The following is a 14,638-nucleotide window of genomic DNA, read 5'->3' on the forward strand; positions in this document are numbered from 1 at the left end:
TCCCAAAAGTCTCTCAAGGTTGGGGATCTCTGTCTTCTTGTTCAGTTATTCTGGTCTGTTAGAATCCAAACAGTTCAGAGATGAAGGGTATTTCCCTGAGTCTATACTTACAGTTTCTTTTCACAGAAAACAAGCTGACAGGGTGAACACCTACACAGGCTCTTTCTTTGATTGGCAGAGAGAGGAATAGATCATCACACACGATGATCACTTGCCTTCATATGCACAAGAATTAGTACTTTCCTGTTAAAGTTTTTCATTTGTGTTATGCAAGGCCTCTTTCTCGATTGATGGTTTATTTAGTTACAGGGATATACACAACGTAAATGTTTGCTATTACATCAGAACAGGATACAGATAAGTGAAAACAATTCATGTAACATCCCATTAATTTTCATGAAGTTTAATCACAAAGTACATTCTTATACATTTAACAATCACTTTGATCTATACTAATACACAAGTCAATCAGCCTGGCTTCCCGCTATGCATTTGTAAGTGTTCAGTGAGGCCTGGAGCTTTGGCATGACCTGGCACCTGGTCTGCCAGCATCACATATGGTAGCATCTAAAGTCCCCAATTGGGATTAGAGTCCACTGGGCTGGGTTGTGTTGTACAAACATATGTCTGTTGGACAAAGGTAGAGTTAACATGCTTTATCATGTGTAAATACTACAGTTTATTGATAGAGTTGACATGTTATGCTGATAAGAAGCACACAGAATCTTTTAAAGGGGATAAGGCAATATACCACATTTATTGAGAGTATAATTTAAGCATTAAAATCAGCATGCTTCCATTCACACACACACACACACACACACACCAAAAAGTTCTGCAGCTGGATTTTATAGTTACCAGTCCTTAGTGTTGCTCAGTCAGCTCCAGTGGCCAGCTGAAACTGCACATGAGGGCGGGGAGCTGGGCCTCTGTCGAACGTGTTCGAAGCTCTGATGTTGATGCAGAACGAACCCAAAGTCCCAGGGCATTACACCCTTCTTTTATTGTGATAAGTTCCCATACAAGGTACTTAATTTAAGGTACATTCTCTTCATCCAACAGCACATAAAACACATTATGACAAACATTATTCCAATTAGCACAAAGAAAACAATTGAGATGAATCATAATATTTAAAACTGATGTCCATGAGGGGGACCAGCCTCTGAAAATGTCATACCAATGGTACTCTATCATTTGTTGAGCTCGTGTGGATATTTTTAGAATTTCAGTTCCTTGGTGCAAAATAGCCAGACTTCGTGTTAGTATTTTTGTCCAGGTTGCTGCAGTCAATTGAGTAATTTGCTTATTCTCTGCTAGCTATTGCTACGAGATGGTCCAATTAACCCCCAAAGAAAAGTTAAAACTCAAAGCATTATTGGCATCTACTGGGTTAACATCCTTGTTTTCATGAACCGGAAAATAGTAAGTCATGGTGGGGGTTTGCAATATTGTTACATTGCACATACATTGTTGTACAGGTGGCCTTTGAGTATACTTTTCCTGCCACACAATTTTTTCCACTCTAATAATTCAACACAATTCTTTCCATCATAGTATACTTTGGTGGTGCTATTATCCAATTCATCCTAGTAGCACGTTGCTAAATTTTTGGTTTGCACGGAGCAAGGCTCCTCTAAAATCGGCAAGGTGGGGCATACCCACTGTCAGGTAGTCCATTTTTCACACCCACTGTAATCAATGATGTCTCCTTTCTCATTTAAATACATTCCTGCCAATTGTGGGGCCCAAATATGCCTTCCCTGTAGGGTTGGGAGTGCTAGGAAAGACCATAAGGTGTTCAGGTACCTGGCAGGGCAAACCCGTATCACCTAGATAGTAATATATCCTGTTAGGGTGTTTGTGTATACGTATGATTCCATAGGCTTATACCATTCTAGAACATAAGGGAGGAAAAGATTATTTCTATGTCTGCTGGGAAGGGGGGTTAAGGCAGACATATCCTTGGCTCAGATCCAATCCATCTCTCTTTCTATTAAAACAATGGCTAACAGCTGTTGCTCAATTAACTGTGATGTGTAGCATTGTTACCATGGGTGCCACATATGCCTTATCGGGTGGTTGTTTTTTAAGTAAATGTGGGTAGGGTCTTTCCATTATTGGAGGACCATTTAACAGTAGCACTGTTATGTTGCACACAAAAATCGTTTTGTTCACCAACACTGTAATCGTGTGCACCTCTAATGGTGGAAAGGTGTGTGAACCAGGTTCACTGGGTTCACAAAAAGGATTAAAATCTATGATTGGCTCTATAGGGGTTGTCACCTCAATCACGCAGTCACGATCCTCATTGGTTATATTAACCTAGGCTTGGAATGTAATTTGTATGAAGGGCCCATACAGGGTATTGTTATGCATGAACCCTGTTCCACTCTCCATTTAAATCATTATAGCCCCCAGTCTGTGTATGTTATCCCTGAACCCCGAAAGCTTATAAATATCCCCCCCAAACAACAACATCTTGCCTTTAGCAGGCTCCTGGCAGGACTCCCTTAAGATCAGGTAGTGTGTGAGGGAATTTCTATTGGGGCACAGGAATTCATGTGATTAGTGGCAAGTATATACTTCTAGTCCATGTACAATACCTGTAATAATTAAACACAAACAGATTAAGAAAACAATTGTATCTGTGACACATGAACCTATTTAGTTTGCTGTCTTTTTCAATACGATACACTAGTGGGTTAAGACAATCAGCTATGGAATAGGGACCTGTCCACTTAGACCTGTGTGAGCCTTTCCCCCTAGCTTTAAGTACATTACCTGGTCACCGGCTTCCCATAAATCAGAATCAGTGGCTTTTTGCTTGTACAATTTTGTATTCATTTGTTCAATAGCTCGATTCACCCTGTATTGTAAGGTAGTTTTGTTTTCTTGCAATTGTTTAAGCCACTGAAAGTAGTCATGCTGGGTTGCTGTAGGGCAGGGATGGGCAAACTTTTTTGCCCGAGGGCCACATTGGGGTATGGAAAATTGTATGGCGGGCCATGAATGCTCACAAAATTGTGGGTTAGGGTACAGGAGGGAGTGAGGGCTCCAGCTGGGGGTGCACGCTCTGGGGTGGGGCTGGGAATGAGGATTGGGGGTACAGGAGGGTGCTCTGGGCTGGCACCTGGGGGTTTGAGAGCAGGAGTGGTATCAGGGCTGGGGCCGGGGGTTGGGGCATGGGAGGGGGTGAGGGGTGCAAGCTCTGGGCGGCTTACCTCAAGCAGCTCCAAGAAGCAGCAGCATGTCCTCCATCCAGCTCCTATGTGGAGGTGTGGTCAGGCAGCTCTGTGCGCTGCCCTGTCTGCAGGCGCCGCCCCTGCAGCTCTCAGTGGTTGTGGTTCCCGGCCAATCAGAGCTGCGGGGGCGGTGTTTGGGGCAGGGGCAGTGTGTGGAGCCCCCTGGCTGCCCCTATATGTAGGAGCCAGAGGAGGGACTTGCTGCTGCTTCCAGGAGCCACGCGGAGCAGGGCAAACCCCCGACCCCGCTCCCCGACTGGAGCTCAAGGGCCGGATTAAAACGTCTGGAGGGCCGGATGCAGATTATTGCTTAAAATACTTTTTTTCTTTTTTACAAATTTCCTTGCTGATTGCAGGCAAAACAGAGGAATTACCCCCATACTTTCCTGTGTTTTTGTTCTATGGGTAGGCCATGTTTTAATCAAAGCTAGCAAAATGGAGTATGAAGCAAAATAAGCAAAATGGAGTACAATTTTACTTGAAACAGTTTCTTCTCATTAAGCTTTTGCTTACAGACATATCATTTTATGCTAGGACTTAGCTGTTTACGGATTGCATAGATATAATAAAACCTATATCGTGATTATCAGCAGATCTCAAAGTGCTTTACTAAGAATGTCAGTATCATTACCCCTATTTTACATGTACTAGTTGCAGTGGTGCAGGAGTTATTTTGGCATGGATATATTCAAACCCCAGTTACTTATTCAGTAAGCCTTTGAATAATGGAGGTATATGCTGCACAGAAATCGAGTGTGGAGTGAGAGAACGCAATATAGGTCAGGACAGGAACCCTTTAAGGATTTCAGAAGATGAATTACTGAGATGACCCAAGAGACATTTTGATATATATTGATTTTCAAATCCCAGTTGTTCAAATAACAAAGCAATTGCATAATGAAGGATGGGGCTGTTAAAGAACAGTATTTTGTGTAGAAAAATAGCATTGGCTCAAGCAGGAGTGTCATTTTAGCCTAATTGTCTAAGAATCAGCTAATTTAAGAATTGGAAGAAACAACGTTTCTTAAGGTTAGAGGGACCACCTATTATATATTTCAAAGACTGAAATATAACTACATGAAAAATATAGACCAGCCTGACTTTTTTTTAATGGAATTCCACTTTACAATCTTTTATTATGTTGCAAAAATCATACATTTGAACTACCGTGTGTATCACTTTGCCTGACCAGTTCCTGAAAACAAAATTATCTGAGCAAATACTTCTTATTGGACAAGTCACAGAATATTAGACACTAATAAGAGATGGTAACTAATATACAGATATAGCTATAGAATGAGTGGCCACTATACTTGGAGCCACCTGAGAACTACTTTACTTATACATACTCAATGCTTAGTTCCCCATTCAAATTAACAGGAATTTGTACAGTGCAAGATAGTGGAGGGGCATGGGATGGTCTTCTCATTGGTTACAGCAGATCTGGAAGGTGATGCTGTGGCACTGTATGTGGCAGATTGGGAGGGGCCACATTGGCAGTATGAGGAGTAGAATTGGGGTGGTGTATCAGCAACTTGTGGGACACATTCATGTCTTGGATTATATATAATTTAAAGACATTTGTTTTTGGTTTTTATTTTGTGTCCTGGGAATGTCAGTGTTTAAAAAACAGGTGAAAAATCAGTAAAAACTGAAAATGAAAGGCCAGTGTTTGGGGTGTGTTAGGGATGTCCAGTACTCATAGGAGGTGGCATGAGGGGAGCCTTCCATTGCCTACAGGCTTATTGCTGCAGTGGCCAGGCGATCTTGGCTGCTGGAACTCATCTCCCTCCCCCACTGCACTGGGGGAAGCCGACACAACTGTGCTGAAGGGCTGGGGTCAGGAGAGGCATCTGTCGGGCAGGGAAAGTAGATGGTGGCAATCATCAGCCACTCTGCCAATCTCATTCCCCACACCAGGCAGTCGCCAACCGGCAGCAACTCTCCTCTGCTCAGGTGTGCTGTGCTGTCGGGCAGCGCCTGTGTGAGGCTGAGCCAGGTCTGGGTAGGTTTGCCAATTTTGGTTGGACACATCCCTGGAGGTTTCATCAGATGACATAATCTTTAATTAAAGATTAATTTTTAATTCCTGGAGACTCCAGAACAATCCTGGAGGGTTGGCAACCCTAGGTCTGGGGTGTTCCTGCACTTGCCAAATTCAGGTTAAAATCTGATGACTTGGTTTTTCAAAAATCTGGTAATTTTGTGGGGGTAGGAAATGGGCAGAAATCCAAACTTAAGGGTTGTGTAACCCACTGCACTAATGTAGTAAAGCAGGCGCCTAACTGGTGACAATGAGATGCTAGGCTCATAGGATCAGTTTCAATAGTAGATAGGGTGCTGACAACCCATCTCCTTTTAAACTGGAGCTGGAGCTTGGTCAGAGTGCGGTTATGTGGCTGGGGTGCCTGTGACAGCAGGGACTTGATGACCCACACGCCCCCTTGTACCCCTCGGTCCCTCTGAGCCAGTGACGCCTCCTATTGCCCTGCCCCAAAGACCCTCATCCCATCACTGTCAAGGGAGGCGGAAGCCCCGCCCATTGCCCTATGAGCCCCGCCCACACCCCCACTCGACCCCGCCCCCATTCGCTGCCGACGCGAGCCCCGCCCCCTGCCGCTCTAGTCGCTGTGTGTGGCAGTTGCCAGGCCCCGCGGCGGCGTCTGTTGGTGCGCGGCCCTGTACAGCCGCCGCCCAGCCGGGGCCGCCCCTTGCCACAGCGGCGCGGCCCCCTCCCCCACCCCGGCTGAGGTAAGCGTCCCCCTCCCCTGGGAATCCCCTCCCCTGTGGGCTCAGATCCCGCTCTTCTCCCCCCCTCCGCTGGCCAGCCTCCTGCCCCCCTCCCTAGGTGACTAGATCCCTCCGCTCCACTCACCCCCCCGTCACTAGATCCCTCCGCGCCCCTCACTGATCTACCCCCGCCCGGCCCGGCTCCCCCGGGCTCCGGGATCCCCTCCCTGCGGGCCGCTGCGTTTTGATCTGGGAGTCTCGGCCTGTCATACCAGCCCCCGGGGCCCGGGCCCGGCTGTGCGGTGGGGCTGGATCGGGTCCCAGCCTCAGGCCGCTCCCCGGGCCTCGGCCCGGCTGCGGGGGGAGCCGTGACATGGCTGGCCACATCCCTGGAGAGTCCGCCACTCCTCGGGCCTGGGGGGTTGGGGAGCTCCTCGGCCCGGAGCTGGTAGCTGGGTTGGGGCTGCTCCACTTTTGTGTCCATTGATAGTGAAGCTGGTTGGGGGAGGGGTGCAGCAGCTAGGGTGACCAGATGTCTGATTTTATAGGGACAGTCCTGATTTTTGTGTCTTTTTCTTATCTAGGCTCCTATTACTCCCCACCCATTTGTCCTGATTTTTCACACTTGCAGTCTAGTCTCCCTAGCAGCAGCAGCAGCAGCAGCAGCGTTAAGAAAGTGTCATTGAAAAGTCAGTGACCCATCCCCTGCTTTATGAATCAGGGCATTTCTATGCGAGAGCAGTCAGGCTTTGAGTCAGCATTGAATAAAGGAGGGGTCCAGTCTGCTCATCAAAGTAGAGGTTCCTCTAGAAACCTCCAGTGTACAGTTTGTGCACGGCATGAGCTGAAACATCTATTATGTGTGCAGATCAGTCATAGTTGATTTTTGTACTGTACATCTAAAGCTTTTTTTTTTTTTTTCCAGGGGATATCAGTAGGGGTGGTGGAAGCTTCCTAAAAGTGTGTGTGTGTGGGCACCAATGCCTGAACTGCCCCTTCCCCCAGATGCCCCGCTCGCCCTTGTGGACAGTAAGAAGAGGGCCCTGACCTCCCCCCCCCCGTTCTGGTGCCCCTGAATGTCAATCTGATACGTCCTCTATCTGAGGACTATATATTAAATTTAGTACAGTGGTTCTCAACCTGCTGGCCGCTTGCAGCCCAATCAGTACGCAGATATGTGACATCCTCAGGGTCATATAGGTAGTATATGTATTGTGTGGATGCAATAGAGCTATAGAGAGCTGCATTTGTGGCCCAAAATGGTAAATAGATTGAGAACCACTTTAACAAATGCTCTCGCATATACAACTCCACCGGAATTCTGTATCTCAGTGTATTGTCTCTGAAAACAGCCAAAACAAATTAACGTGGGCAACTCTAGGATTTACCCTACAGTGTGATCATATAAAGTGAATAATTCTAATGTCAAACTACACCCATTGAATAGGTATGTCAGTTGCTGAGATACTTTCTCATCTCAACATCAGAAAAGTTCAAAATTGATTCAGAAGTAGGTTGTCAGTTGAGATTTCATCCAAACTCTTATGGACTTCTCTAGCAGGATGACTAGTGAACCTTACAATAGATTGAAATCTTTGTCATTCTCTCAAGATGAAATGGATCATTATTCAAAGTATATGAGAGAACATTAATGTACGAAGCTATACAGCGCTGTACATAAATTTCAATGAACTTATACCAGTGAATCAAAAGAAGAGGAGGTCTGTATGTTTGGTTTTTTTTTTTTTTTTTTACCAGCAACATTTGGTCAACTATCTACTTTGTGATAGGCATGTTCAAATGAATATACTGATTTAATTTAGTGTTGATGGTTGGTAACCTTTATCCTTGAAGAAAATTTAAAATAAAGGATTCATATTACTGAGCCAGAAGCATAGATTAATACACTATCTATGCACTGAATGGTGGTTAAGCATTTGAGTTGCCATCCATTTTAGTATTTATATATAATATCTTTGCTTTCATTTTCCATCATAAATGTCTCTCTGTATTTAACTTCTTCACTTTGGAGGTTGAGAGCAGACACAATGCCAAGATTTAATCAATAGTAAAAGTAATCTTTTTTTACTCTTACTGGAACACTGAAAGATATGTATTGGTAGTGCTGGAGGTGGAATGCTTGACTAGATGGACCAGTGGTCTGTTCTGGTATTACTGTTCCTTAGCTTGCTGATAGGTTAGTGTTTGAAAATAAGCCTCTTGACTTCTTTAGGAATAAGTCAAAATAACTGAACTGTATAATTTCTGTAGCTTTAAACTAGTCTTACATGGACTTAGAATTCATTTATCAGTGCATTGGGATTAAATGTTGTTGTCTCCTTAACTTGGTAATGTATTCTAACTTGATTAAATCTCACAAGTTCTTGCCCCAACTTTCTGAAATCCTTTCTATACCATTGTCTAGGGCCATCAGCTAATTTGATAACTAATACCTTTTAGACTTGACTTTCCCAGTTGAATTCTAGAGGTCTGCCTGGATGTTTGATGTGTGATTTAACAACTTTTTGTTGAAACATTCTGTATAACCAGATCTGATTTATAGTGAGTGAGAGAATCTAGACATTATTCTTACAGTGGTAGGATGTTAAATTCACAGTTAGGAATAAGAACAATTAAAATTATTTTTGAAAATTGAATTTAAATATTTAAGAGATACTCTAGGAGGTTTTAAAAATTGTATGATCAATACATTTGTTGTAAAACCGCATAATCAAACATCATGCTTCAGTGTGTCAGCTGATCACCACAGGGTCAGGAAGGATTTTTCCCTATGGCAGCATTTCAAAAATAGCCAGGTCCATTATTATTTGGGATGTGGTGTGGTGGTAATATCTTACTCTAAAGATCAGGCATAATCCTCTGCCAGGCACAGTGTATTCAATTTGTACCATTAGTCTGATCCGGCATGGCAAATAGTCTGTTATAAAGCTAAAGTTTCAGAAAATAAAAGGGGATATCTTACAACTGTGTTATTGTTAGGGATCTCTTTCATGGCTATAAAATATGACTTTAAGTGTGAAAATGCTTGCAAAAGCTTGTCACATTTTAAAATGGCTCAGAATTTCTAAAATCAAATATTTCTTTAAAGGTTCTAAAGAATCCACGGGTATTCTTTGGTTTCCTGGAAAATGCACCTGACAGAGGCCTGAGAGATTCCCCATGCCCTTAAAACGTAATCCCTATTGAATGTAAAAGTTGCTGTTTTGAAGACTCCCTTAGTCCTACTCAGGAAAATACAATAAAAGCCTCTTATGCCAATACAGTGTTTGGATGGTAGCCTGGGGCTCCTAAATTCAAATTCATTCATGAATGCAGTCTCATGAATTTCTGAAAGTAGGAATACAACTAACTTGGCTCACTAGGGGAAAAATAATGGTGGCTTATCTACATTCTGAGGAATATAGCCTCTCAGGTCAGCATGTAGTAGTGATAGCAAAGAAAAATAGTTTTAGTCATAAAGAGGAAAGCTACTACTATTTTAACTTTCACTAATTCATTGAGTGCACTTCAAGATTTTACTAGTTAATATTTAACTTTAAAGCCTTAATGGACCATTCTCCTTAAAAGGACCAACTGTTGTTTCAGCTGTGATCAGATGGATTGAAATGATGATAGTCAGTCTATAAGGAAGGTTTGGGAAAGAACAGGAGAGAGGTACTGCAAACATAAGATTCTGGAATTCCTTCTTACTCGCTAGATGAAGTTGGTGGCATAGACTGTTTTGTTTGGTGTGTATTGCTTGCTGCTTGTTATGAGGTTCATGAGTAGTTATTGCCTTATGTTGTCTGTATCTTTTGAAAACCATAGGCTTATAAGGGGGAGCTAGCCAGGTAATCACCTCAAGCCTTCAAGGGTTCTTGGCCCATGCTGCTTATAAAAATATTTATAAAATAGATATCTATTTTATAAATTTTATTTAAACTCAAACTAAAATAAAATTGAGCAAACATATCACCAAATCTAAAAAAAAACCCACTATCAGATCAGAATCATATCATGATAAAATCAAACATGTTAGTCTCAGTATTGGATTGGGATCAAATAAATACCAAAAGTAACCAGTCCTTGTATGTTCTCAGGAGTTGATGAAGGTGGCTGTCTACTTGGTTATAAACCCCAGCTAAAGAATTTTATCAAAGTCAGTCCGATCTATAATTTGAGAAGAGTTAAATATTGTAATAGTGAAAATAAATTGTCTGAACCTCAATGCCAATGATAAAGCTGCCTTCTTAGACTTAAGTTTTATTGTGGTGGCTAACCTTTCCTTCCCTCCATCCTAACAGAAATACTATAATACAGACTTCAACAGAACATTCCTGATAAACAGAAGTTTAAAACCTCTTATTTACTGGAAATTACATATGACAGTTTAGTCTCTGAGGATTTGTAAAAATGGAACATGCTTTAATGCATATCTGTGAGATACACTGAGGTCTGTTAAAACCTGGGGAACTTTTCCCCATGTGGCCTTTATGGGTGCACTCTCACAGATGCATACACACAGCCATGCTCACACCCAAAAAATAGAAAGGCTGGGATGACTCCCAGTTAATAAAAAACAAGCCAACAATAGAAAAAAGATAATTAAGATAACGAGTTTGTGAGCTCTTTACCTTCCACATTCTTCTGGATTCTTGTAGAATAGGAGCTGGAACTGCAGATGAGGAACCAGTTAGCGATGTTCTCCTGGCACAGTGATTATCACTAGTGGGCTTCCTTTGGGTGCAGGGAAAGTCTAGTCAAAGGCTGGTTTGGGCTGTTTGTTGATGTTGTGACTTTCTCTCACCAAGATGATCAACCTTTGATATTCCAGAATCAACGTCTTCCCTTAGATGCCTTATTAATTTGAAAGTTAAGGTTTCTCAGCCTTACCACTGATGCTTATGGTTTAAAAATTTTGCTTGCTTCACCTTGCAACTCTTTCCTCCAAGGTCTTCAGACAAATCAAGTGTGAGGCTTATGTTGGAGACATTCAACTGTTTAGTTCAGCTTAAAATAGGTGCATCAAGTTGGAAAATCCCATTTAAACCAGCAATTTTAAAAAATACTGTGGTCCACATCAGAGACTATGCATCTGCAATCACCCTCAAAATGTCAAAAATCCAGACACATAAGACCACTTTTCTGGAAGCTGACGTGGTTGTAAGGCATTAAGTTACAAGTTTACAAAAGTGTTCAACATAAAACCCTGTGAAAACAATGAATAGGAAAAACCCTAGCCCAGCAAAACCAGGTTCTCAGCATTCAGTCATCAGCAAAATAAAATAAATTCAGTCTTAAGACAAATTTCTTTGCTCCAGTTTGTTCTTTGCTAACCCACTTCACCTTGAATGATGCCTTGGAATGTATTAACTACTTATGTTAAACAATCTGTTCCACCTTGAATGTAGCCGTTACACTTTGAGTGCATTTTCCAGACCTGAAGAAGAGCTCTGTGAACACTCAAAAGCGTCTCTCTCGCACCAACAAAAGTTCATCTTATAAAAGATATTACCTCACCCACCTTGATTCTCTAATATCCTGGATCAGCACAGCTACAAAAACCACTGTATATGACCTAAAAACAAATGATCTTTTTCTTCTGACAATCAAGGCAATTAAAATAACTTTTCTATTTTGGAACTGGGGCTGTAGATCATACAGCTTATATTCTGAAAGCGACATGTTGATAAAGAAAAGTTTCTTTAAATCTCATCAAGATGAAATCCATTTGAAAGATAAAATTTCAAATATTTTATAATGTCTAGATACCCTTACAAGATATTCTCACAGTGGGGTGTACTGCCCACCTCCAGGGCAGCAGGGCTTGGGCAGGCTTGGTCTTTGGTCCCCCCCTCCTGGGGTCACGTAGTAATTTTTGTTGTCAGAAGGGGGTCATGGTGCAAGGAAGTTTGAGAACTGCTGCTGTATTCCATTAACCTGTTCTTTCTACCTCTGTTTTTGGATTCATTGGGAAAAGGTAAGTGTGGGTATTTGTGTAAGTAGCATGGACAGGCCCGTGGGCATCAGCACCTAAAACATTTTCACTGATAAGTAGCTAACTGAGGAATAAAGGTAGATAAAGGCAGGGGTGAGGCTGGGGAATGTCCCTCACCATGCCTCTTAATTGGCCAAAAGCTCCATGGCAATGGAGACAGTGTGGAAGTTGCTACAGTAATGTTCTTAGAATGGCTTAAAACCTTATTTGTTCCTTAAAGTAGTCAGAGCACAAAGGGAAACTCTAGTAATCTGTTGGAGGGTTTCTGACAGAAGGGATGTCACAAAGGGAGAGGGAAATGTACAGAAAAATATGGGCAATCCAACTTTGTCTGCACTAAGTGACTACATAAGATACAGAAAATCTTTCCTTTTTGTTTAGAGGGGAAAAAATCTCTTTAGACTGATGTGCTTGTCAGGAGTGGCATCTACTGTATAAAAAATTCTAGTACTAGATCTCATCTTCTGAACCTTTATGGTGACTCTTACACTGCTGTCTTCCATCAGTAGCCCATCCCAATGGATTCTGATTCATAACCATTGTTGTATTTAACTGTATGTAAATTATTTGCATGTTTCCAGTCATCTTTTGATGATAGAGTATGGTCTGATCAAGTAGAAAAATCTGATTGGAATTAACATTTTGCCTAGTTCTTACTCCTTTACAAATATTAACTAAGTGCATGCTGCACATATGTTGGTTATTTTGAGGTCTTGACTCATTGTATATGGTAGCCTAAAATGTTTTTCAAGTCTTGGTTAGGTACTGGCCTAGGTGGACAGGGCAAAATATATTAAAATGATGGTTATTGTAATCATGGTTCTCAACACTTTTGTAAGTTTTGCCTCCCTCTGCTAGTGCTAGCACTTGCCAGCAAAACTATAATGTGAGACAAAGGCCAGTCTGAAACTACTTCAGGGTTGCGGTATTTTTGGTACTGTGGACAGAGGTCTAGGATGAAACAAGGAAGCTCCTAGAGAAGAATGGAGTTTTAACCAATGCATTTAAGACTACTTTGGAAACAAGACATACTGATGAACTCAAAGTTAACATACGTCTTGGAAGGTATAATCCAGTAGGGTTTTATTTTGCTAAAAAACCATTAGGGACATGTTAGAATGCCTGCAACAGAGCTTTTTTTTTTTTTTTTAAACATATATCAGTGGCTGGACAAGAGATCAAGTAGTGATTATTTCAATTTTCTGTAATTGTTACCTGTTTACTTCTGTTTGTGCTGTTAAGAGTTTGCATGGCTTGCGCTTTCATTTCCTCTTCTGTTTAGGCTATCAGTAATTGTCTTCATTTTGTGTACTTCTAGTGGTTTTTCTATTGCTCTTTCATGGAGCTTTCCGGGTGGATCAGTGTAAGTGCTGTGTAGTATCTGTTCCTACTTGAATCGTTATCATATCCTCCATAGGTAGCCTACTCTGTAAATTCTGGTTTTAGCCTATGTTATTTGGTCATTCCCATTTCTAGATTCTGTGTTTTGATGGTCAAGCTATAATACCAACCGAAATTGAATCTAATTCTAAGTTTAGGAAGCATGTTTCTAAAAATTGTTTTGCAAGCAAATTGAGTATTTGAGGAAGTATTTGGGGAAGAGAAAAAGATACTTAGCACTTAGCACATAACTAGTGCTGTGTCAAAACCTTCCTTAAAGATTAAGACTAGCCTAGGAAAGTGGTATGTATTGAGTAGGGAAGGGGTGAGAGTCTTGAAGAGGAATATTTATGATTTAGATATAGTTTGGGTTGGGCAGAAGTGACTATTGTAATGTTACTAGTAGCTACTATTCACTATAAGCTGATTTCTCTAAAAATGAGTTAACTCATCCTAAAAATATTGTCAACATAGAATGGCTTATTGATAGATAATAGTGAATAGAACTGTAGAGGAATTTGTCCAGTGGGATTCCGCAAGGCTTGGTGACAGGCTCAGTCTCAACATCTTCATTAAAATTTGGAAGGGGTAAAAAGCACAAAATTAATATTACAGGTTTTACTACAGATACTACTTTTGGAGGTGCTCTCCATACTAGTGAAGATAACCACACAGAACAAATTAGAAGTGAGAAATATGGGCATGAAACAACCAAAATGAAATTCAAATTAAAGCAACAAACTAATAGGTATAGCAGATAATAGGCGGGAATACAGATTCACTGGCAAGCTGAAAAGTGGAAAGCAGTAATGCTTAAGACCTCGACGTGATAATGGGCGGTAAGTTTATAGTAGAGTCCAAAGTGTAATTATTTAATGCCGTATGACAGTAAAACAGGCCAGTGTGACTTTGGGCAGTATTGTTACAGGCATGTCATGGGGAAGGGAAGTAGTAGTCCCTTTTTATATGATTAGTGAGACTGCATTTTTACTTTGCTATGACTGTACATCATTTTACAGTGTTCCCCAGTGCACCCATCCTAGAATTCCTGTCCTGAAGCACTTAGTCTAAAGCCATAAGCAGGTAAATACAGACATTTTCAGAATAAACAATGTAATAACTCATAATATTATCATTGTTAGGTACTTCAGTACCAAAATGACTATTCAGAAGTGATCAGAGAAGTGAATCATAAATGATTAGGGTTTGATTTCTGAGGAATAACTAAGAGCTGTGTATTGTAGTAGTGTAGCTGAAGGTTGACAATACCAAGGATGGAGAAATC

General features: G+C 41.5%; 1 protein-coding gene across 5 annotated transcripts in view; it reads left to right on the forward strand.

The window, feature by feature from the left end:
- Positions 1-5,831: 5,831 nt before the first annotated feature.
- Positions 5,832-14,638, forward strand: part of STARD3NL (STARD3 N-terminal like) — a 41,970-nt gene continuing 33,163 nt past the window's right edge. Inside the window, exons 1-2 of one of the 5 annotated variants that reach the window (XM_042844773.2) lie at positions 5,859-5,996; positions 6,901-7,004. The gene's annotated coding sequence lies outside the window, so the exon portion shown is untranslated. Of the gene's footprint in view, positions 5,997-6,900; positions 7,005-14,638 lie in introns of all 5 variants that reach the window. The other 4 variants (XM_042844775.2, XM_005287350.5, XM_005287352.5 and 1 more) reach the window with 4 other exon arrangements.

The sequence above is a fragment of the Chrysemys picta genome, chromosome 2, assembly GCF_011386835.1.
Source record: "Chrysemys picta bellii isolate R12L10 chromosome 2, ASM1138683v2, whole genome shotgun sequence".
In the NCBI taxonomy this organism is placed as follows: Eukaryota; Metazoa; Chordata; order Testudines; family Emydidae; genus Chrysemys; species Chrysemys picta.